The sequence below is a fragment of the Hyposmocoma kahamanoa genome, unplaced genomic scaffold (assembly GCF_003589595.1).
Source record: "Hyposmocoma kahamanoa isolate Upper Pololo Valley unplaced genomic scaffold, ASM358959v1 170, whole genome shotgun sequence".
Classification (NCBI taxonomy): Eukaryota; Metazoa; Arthropoda; class Insecta; order Lepidoptera; family Cosmopterigidae; genus Hyposmocoma; species Hyposmocoma kahamanoa.
In genome coordinates, this window is record NW_020653614.1 from 1,290,346 (window position 1) to 1,299,720 (window position 9,375).

The following is a 9,375-nucleotide window of genomic DNA, read 5'->3' on the forward strand; positions in this document are numbered from 1 at the left end:
AGGTGCATAAAGTCAAAGTGTGTAATTTTAACTTTATGATCTTACAAAGCGAGCGTCTGCTATTACGTCTGCTTAGAATATGTATTTCGAACACTCTACCTACTATACTAATTTTGATATTTTTATTGGTTCTCCGTACAAACTTTCATCCCCTATTTCACCCTATTTAGGATTTATTATTAACTGACTTCAAATAAAGGGGATGTTACGCGATAACTTCGGCATTTGTGAACCGGTTTTGTTGATTATTTTTTCGTTGAAAAGAAGTTACCTCATTATTGGTTCCATTTAAGTTGAAAGAAAATATTCCACCTCTAAGGGTGGCAAACAAGGGGATGAATCTGGTTTCAAGAAAACTTGGCAATTAGATATAATTCCAAGAACTTTTGAGGTCGGCTTTTTAATACTCAATGGCAGTATTTAGATCTTTGCTAGATAGGCGTGTCGCAAAAAAACTTTAAAATTAATTTGCCACGCCGGTTTTACGCCGGTTGTATTGCACATGTATAGTTATTTTAGTGCTTCGTAATGCGCGAACGCAGACAAGACATAAAGTGCGATTTGACACTTTAGAAATTCGAAACCTATGACGCTATCGAGGTTATGCTAACTGGACGTCATTTCTCTTTAGACTTATTGGCATTTATTTGTGTGAACCATGGACCCATGGACCTTTCCAAATGTAGACAAACATAAAATGTACATGCTGCACGTCACTTGGTATGACATATATAATAATCTGCACAGAGTACTAAAAAATCAACCTCAAAAGTCATTCATCCCCTAGTTTGCCACCCTTAGAGGTGGGATATTTTCTTCAAATTTAAATGCGACCACTACTGAGGTACCCTCTTGCCAATAAAAAAAGAATCATCGAATGTGTTATCGCGTAATTGAGAACCTTCTCCTTTTTTGAAACTGCCTCTGGGGCCGAACGGTTACCATGCCGGACTGCCACGCAGGTTCAATTCCCGGGCCCAGAGAAGTATTTGTATGTCCTACATTTATTTATCTCGTGAGTTTGAGTGTAATTTGTGGTTGTCTATGTCCATGGCACCCGCGACACAAGGTTTTCTAATGCGGGGCTATGTAGAGTGTGTGTGTTATTATTATTTTGAAGTTAGTTAATTACAATTTGTTTTTTGAACTGATTTGATGATAGGAAATGAAACTATTTTTCTGGATTTAAATCGCGTATATTTGTTTTTTCAAACAAACCGACGTTTCGGGCCCTTTACAGGTCCCATGGTCACGGTTGACTGAGGTGGTACAGTCTTCAACCAGTTATGTCTAATATTAATGCAAACCACCCTATTTTTTCACTAGAGTTACAATAGTTATTAATTAACCCTTAAACTCAGCAATACCTTATTTTTAATTTTACAAAGAAAACATTCCAATTTACGCTACATTAAGTTTTACAAATTATTTTATTGAATGAATTTTTATTAAGAAGTTTAATTTATTATTAATTAATAATAGAAATTAGAATAAACTAAAACATTAATTAGTACTGCAGTCTTACGTCTGTTTGGGATTTTTCATTAGAGGAAATACTGGATCCCAAACTGGTGGTACGGAGAAACCATCTTCCCTGTTGAAATTAGGATGTTTTTTTATTTCAATGGCCTCTCGCAGCATCCTGGGCAGATAACGGACTTCTTTTGCAAGGACCTGGGGTTTGTCAAACTTCATTGAATGTGTAGGTTTATCCATGACATGCTCGCAGACTGCAGACTTGTTTACGCGACGGTGTTTGACATCAGCTATATGTTCTTTGACGCGGGTACAAATCAATCAATCAAAGCGCTGCCATCTATCGGCAATAACTGAAAAACGACAAACGATTAACGCCCATTAACATTCTTCAAAAGAAGTCGACCTTGTTGCTGCGGTATAAGGTTCACTCTTGTTTCTTATTACAAAAAACCTATTACGATGAATAGAATATCGAAAAAACACCACCATGGATAATATTACAGGTGTGACTAACATTTTTGCACTCCAAAGTAGCAAAATAAATAATTTCTCTACCATTTTCGAGGTTTTGTGCGAGATAATTGGCGGCCAAAATGGCGGACTGAGCTCTAGTATGTGGAATACTGCGTACTGTTGGCACACGTACCACGCCCACTGAGCACTTGTACTGTATTTAATGTTCTATAATACTATGAGTAGCAGTGTAACAGGAACTCCTGTTTTCTAAATTGTTTCAAGTTAATTTATCAGTTAAAAAATAATTTTATACGACTTTCTTTTTAATTTTTGAAAAGTTGGCTAACAGAAACCCCAACGGACGCGCGAATAGCTTTCTACATCGCAGTTGCGATTAGTCATCTCAATAATTGAGATTTCTAACTTTCATACGATTGCTAAATTATAATATAGTAATGATATTATTATTACATGTCTACAGTTAACGTCATACACTTAAAGGCAAAAACACGAACAGTATAGTTATTATTTAAGTAATAATTATAACTTTTTATATAAAAAAACTGACTTCAAAAGTTTTTGGAATTACATCTGTTTGCCAAGTTTTATTGCAATCAGTTAACGAAAAGTGGGTGAAATTCAATTAACCCGATTTTCTACCCCTAGAGGTGGCATATTTTCTTTAAATTTCAATAAGACCATTGCTGAGGTACCGCCTTTCCGATAAAAAAGGAATCATCAAAATCGGTTACAAGTAAATTGTAGTTAAAGTAACAAGAGTTTACTAGTTTTCCATAATGTGTTATAAAATTAACCGATCGATCAGAAATGTAGCTGGGAGTCGAACCCACGTTCAATTTAAATGACTACGTTTAGGTTAATAACCGAGATTACATTAGAAACCTGCTATATAGATTAGGTAGAATGTAAAGATTTTTGTAAATGAATAATAAGTAAATTAAATAAATAAATTGTTTCTTTATTACTACATTGCATTACATAAAAATTAAATTGAAAATTATAACGGAAAATTGTTATTATTAATGAAGTAAATAATTAAGAATTAAATTAAATTGAATTTATATTACAAATATTGTCACCTTACCTATTTCTGCCGCCAAGCAGTAATGTCAGCATTACTGTGTTCCGGTTTTGAAGGGTAAGGTAAAATTACAGGCACGTGGGACTTGTGAACTTCTCAGGGTGACGGGCGCAGTGGCAATGCCCCTCAGATCTTAGCGATTTAAAGCTCTGAGTGGCACTGCAACTCTGTCATGGACAGGCGTGTAGCTTACCATCAGGCGCACGTTATGTTCGTCCCGTCACTTGAGCAACTCTGTCAGTTTTTACGCTTAAACCGCTGAACCAATTTCATAGAATTTGGATATAGAGATAGATAGGACCTAGAAGAAGGACAAAGGCTGCTTTTTGATACAAAAACAAATCTTAAAATGGGTGATATACGGGATGAAAGTTTGAATGGTAAATCAATAAAAATTGAAAAAATTTGTATGGTGCAGTAGGATACTCGAAGTAGGTACATACTCTATGTAGAATACTCGTTAATACGAACTATTTTTGTTAAATCCGCATTTGACCACCATCTCACCTGATGGTAAGTGACAATAAGGTCCAGACCTTAAATGTCGATACAACCTCAAATGACTTTGGTGGGTTGGAACAAATAACACAAAAAACACTTTGGAAAAAATATATCTATAACCTCGAAATAATACCAAAATAAATATACTTCGAAAGTTTACAAGAAAACCGCTGTATTCAATAAGTAATTTACACACACCAATGTTTCATATAAAAGTTGATACAAAAAAAAATCAACTCAACTAAATAGAACACATATACTATACGATGTTCATTTTTCAAATTGCGTTAATTACGTTTGTAAAAAAATAAATTTTGAAATAAGGGCGTCCCTGGCCCAGGCACAAAGAACCGTATTAGTACGGGAAACAATTTGAAGTATCGAAGGGTTTTGGGGGCCCTAAAAATAACAATACATTTTCACCGTTATGCCGAATTAACCTATTTGAGGTCGTATCGTCTCTTAAGAGGAAATAAGACTTTAAATGGATGTTTCAACGTTGTTCGACAACACGAAAAATTACTAACTTTTTACTACACCCTCGTTACAAACAATTGATACAAAAAACAAATTGTATCAATGTGTTTTTTTTTAATGAAAACATATTTAATTATCGTTCTGTGGCTTAGCTGGTATAGCGTCTGACACGACATGTTAGAAGACGTCGGCTCGAATCCGGCCGAACCGAATGAATTTTGAACTAGTGGAATAATTTCACATAAAAAATAATTGAATAACAATTTAAATATAGCAATATCTCTAGCCGGGGCTGGTAGGTGTAAGATTTCTCATAGATGGTGCTACGGCTAAAAAGTCGTTGAAAAACCAAATACAAAGACACGACAACAAAAACACAGAAAAGTTCGTGAGGTCCGCTGGTTCGTTCCGTGGCTTAGTTGGTATAGCGTCTAGCACGGTATGCTAGAAGACGTCGGTTCGAATCCGGGCGAGAAAAGATCTGAGGAGCAATGCGCCCGTCACCCGGAGACATAAGTTGATAAGTCCCGTGTACCTGCAATTTCACAAGCACGCTTCAAAACCTCAAAAGAAACTATATTGTACTAAAACATGTGCAACGTCAAGTATGACACAGATAAGTCCGACCAAAACTGAGTAAAGCGATAACAATAGTGTTTTTGTAGATGTTTAAAAAAACCACATCTCGAAAAAGAAAGTGCAATCTTCCGGTATAGCAAGTGGCGTCTGTAACCTTTAATGATAACCCAAAAACCTTGACATGCGCACGCGCAGAAAGTCGACCGCCTCGAGGGTCGTTTCACCTGTATTGTGCTCAATGGAACGTACGAATATCAACCTTAACTCGTTGGTGATAAAATCGAAATTTAATTTATCACTGACGTTGTGTCAGAAAGTTGTCTACAATGAATGGAACATGGCACTCATGCGATTAGCAAATAAATTTACTGTATACATTATCACTGTGATTTTTCGAAATCTGCCAATTGCGTACTAAACGAATGTACTTAAGGTTGGATTTCCAATAATGTGTTTTGATTATTTGTCGTAAGCTCGCGGGTATCAATTGTTCGAAGCTTTCTCAATCATACTTAAACATTTTATGTTGGTGATAAATGGTAATAATGAATGAAATGTAAGATGGGCTTTGAAAGTTGTATCGAAGTATAGTAAGTCTAACGTATAGACAATTGAATAATTAATGGAAAATATAATTTTTGGCATTCTGTTAAAAGTTGAGAGTATTGGTGTCAGTGATTAGCAACAGAGCTACTATTCAACTGCCATTACAGTTTTTCGGTATTCTGCTCTTTCGGCATTTTGCAGCCTACTAATAATTAAATATATTTAATTCATCGAGTATATAACTAGAAACAGAGACTAAATAAGGGTCATCCATCCCTGGCAACTCATCAAATAAATGGGCCTTACATTACTTTTAAATATCAACTCTCGTTTGCCCTAAAATCACAAATTAGAAAGCTGAAATAGTGCAGCGCCAATATATATATATATAGTATATTCCAAAAATATTCTGTATTTATTGTTATAAAGATAATATCTCTAACAATGGGGGCTGTTCCATTTGGTGGTGTGGGAAAATCAGTAAATCATCTAATTACAAAACAAACGGAATCACATTTCATCGGTAATTAAATATGAATCAATTGTCGACACCCGTCAATTGTTTCGAATTCGGGCTGGCCAATCGGAGCGCAGTTGTCACCGTAATGATTTGGCAGAATAGTTTTCAATCAAATTAAATGACATTTCGTCTCTATTTCTGAATATATAGTGCAGATTAAGTTGAAGACTAAATTATCGTTTAAAAGAGATAAAAATTAAGATATGTATAGTAACTTGCATGGTAGGTTTAGTAAGGCAATGCTGATCCAACATAATTGAGTGATTGAATCACATTCCACTGACCTATTGAGACTGCCTGCTGCCTTTGCAACTAGAGTTTAGCAGAATAACAAATATTATCATAATTGCAATACAATCTTAGAGTATCTCAAACGAATTACAATAACCAATGGTTTTAATAAAATTTGCAGACTTGGGGACCTGGTGACAAACTAGGAAATTCCCTGTACAATGAATACTAGAACCAGTTTATAAAATTTCCCAAATTTTTTTTCTACCTTATTAATAATTATGACAAACTAGTGCAGTAATTTCACAAAAAATAATTGAATATCAATTCAGTAAAAATTTAAAATACTGTGAATAGCGACATCCCTCGCCAGGGCTGGTAGCTATAAAGATAAACTGGGTGATAAAACTTTCATAGATACATTTTTAGATCATAGATAGTAAACCAAACACAAACTGTTTACACCCCTATATTCTTCTCATACACTCCAGCCTATTCTAGAACCTTCTAGATTTGACCTGAGAACTTACTTCAAGGCCGTCCTCTTTCAACATAAATCCATTATTTTTTATTACATTCTTCCTATTTACAATCAAGTGACAGAACAAACAAGCCTAATGGTAAGGGACACGCCTACCCACTACAGTTGCAGTGCCACTCAGAGCTTCAAATCGCAAAGACGAGAGGCTTACAGTTGACAAGTCCCGAATGTAATTTCACCACCAAATGGCACCAAACCGGAACGCAGTAATGCTCACATTACTGGTTGGCGGTAGAAATAGATAAGGTTCTTCCCTGGACGAACTCTTTCTTACGGAGCTTTACTGCTATTAAAGTGCCGAACATGTCGTAGATTCTAATTTTTATGGGAACAGCATGATGGACAATCTAAATACCTTCAATAGACCCGTACAACACAAAAGAACCGGTCAACGAAAGTGAGCGTTTGCCTTATGCACAGACGCAGTGAAACATGTGTTCCGGTTTGTTTGAGAGTGAGAGATATTTATCCAAAATCAAGATTCGTGGAATTACATCTGTTCTCCAAGTTTTATTAAAATCGGCTACCGGAAAGTGCGCGAAACCGGATTTATCCCCTAGCGTACCACCCTTAGAGGTGGAATATTTTCTTCAAATTTAAATAGGACCCATATTGAGGTATCCTGTTTCTAACAAAAAAAAAATAAACGTCAAAATCGGTTCACAAATAGAAAAAAAACAGTTGAATTGAGAACCTCCAATAATCAAGTCGGTTAAAAATATCTTGATAATTTTGAACTCTACTGGCTATTAAAACTTCCTAACTTACAAATAAAGTCACAGATGTAAGCTATCACAGCAATCGTTCTTCCACTGGCCTAAGAGGAGACCGCTTTAGGCCCGGCGCCCACTCACGGAACGGCTCGGCAGGGGATTTTTCAGCATCCCTACATGCAAACGCACATTACCGGCAACTTTGCCTCGGTGTTCTTAAACAAGCCGCGGCATCCCTAGGTACGACGTGGCATCCTTAAGGTGGTTTTTCCACCGGCGACGCGAGACGAGAATTGAAATCTCACCGGCCTATTTTCACAAAAACTTCCCATTAATAAATAGCTCACGCTGAGTTGTGGATAAATCAGCTTTAGTGCTGTTCAATTCGTCCAGCTGACTTATTTGACCTTGACTTCGACTTTCATTAAATAATGTTGACTGAAGAAGAATCAATCCCAAATCGTGTGTACCCCAGAGTATAATACTATAAGGAGGCAGCAATACGGTTCAATATTACATCAACAAATATTTCAATTCTCGTCTCGCGCATCCTCGTCGATCCAACCATTTCCACCAAAGATGCGCTAAGAGAGAATTGAAATTGTGTCATACAAATTTCGATTCTCGTCTCGCTTCGCTGGTGGAAAAGTACCTTAAGACTTACTTATTCTATCTTCAGATCAGTGCGTGCCTCCCATCGAACTCGACGTTCCGAAGCATCCTCAACACTGCCGAGGTATATAGCCCTTGTAGCCATCCCGTTAGCGGGCGTCAGGCCTAAAAGAAGTTTAAGCATAGTATATTTTATACCATGTTAAAAGGTTTTCTGAGACGTAAAGTCAAAGGCCTGAGGTTTTTCTCCTCTCCAAGTTGGAGATTTCATCACAATGTTCCCCTCGCATCGACCGTATTAAAATAATGAACCATTGCCAAATAACTAATTATACCACACCACTAAAAGAATCAAAGTAATTAGAGCATGTCCAAGAGCATTTTACTTATACGTATTTTAATTACGTGCTGTTTATTTCACTACATCTTTCTTATACATGGTGATTATTTAATGTTAATATACAAAGTGTATTTTTTATAAAGATCGTCATCAACTCACTACTGGGCACGGGCCTCCTCTCAGGTGACGGTTTAGGCCATAGCCCGCCACGCCTGCTCAATTCGGGTTGGGAACTTGACACGTTTTCCGAGAGTTGTGACAGGTCATCGAGTTAGACGTTCGATTCAGATATGATATCATTATCCAACTACGTTTACAGAGTTTGTCGGTGAAACAGATTATAAGAAAAACGATATTCCTTTTATATAAATGTTTAAGAATTTAAAGATCTAAAATATAGGAATGCATTGGTCTTGTATTAAAATAAATAATAAGAGATTTCCATTTGTCCTTGCGGCAAAAACGTAAGTGCTCTGGGTCACCACACTCTTTCGTGCCAGCTGAGTGCCGGTCGTATCTCCCGGCGTGCGGCCCTAAACGATATCATCCGCCGGGCCTTAGCCACTCTTATTGTGCCCGCTATTCTCGAGCCAAGCGGCATGTCGCGAACAGATGGCAAACACCCGGACGGAATGACTCTCATCACTTCGAGTATGAGCCGGGCACTGGTGTGGGATGCCACATGTGCCGACACACTTGCCCCATCCCATCTCCAGCACACCAGCAAGAGGGCTGGCTCCGCAGCTGAGCTGGCGGAAAGAATAAAAGTAATAAATACCAGGATCTCGGCTCCTACTACATATTACTACATATTTACAGCCTTTGGAGTCAAAACCCTTGGCCCGTAGGGTCCCAGTACCCGTCATCTGTACAAATTTTTATCGGAAAAAATTAATAGACTGTCTGGGAAACCCAAGGCAAGGCGGGAAAGGTCCCCGCAGCAAGGTGTCCAAGATGCTGGCAGCGTTCCCCCTTTGTATTGCTATGCTAATGCGTTGGGCAAGGTAGCCTTTGGGTTTCCCAGACAGTCTATTAATTTTTTCGATAAAATTTGGTACATATGAAGGGTACTGGGACCCCACGGGCCAAGGGTTTCGACTCCAAAGGCTGTAAATATGTAGTCGGAGCCGAGATCCTGTACTTATTACTTTTTATTCTTTCCGCCGGCTCATCTGCGGAGCGAGCCCTCTTGCTGAATATTATATACAATTTAAATAGATCTCTCTACTCTGTGCAAAACGCAGGAGCGCGTGGGGGCCATCGGGGGTGGACGCTTGC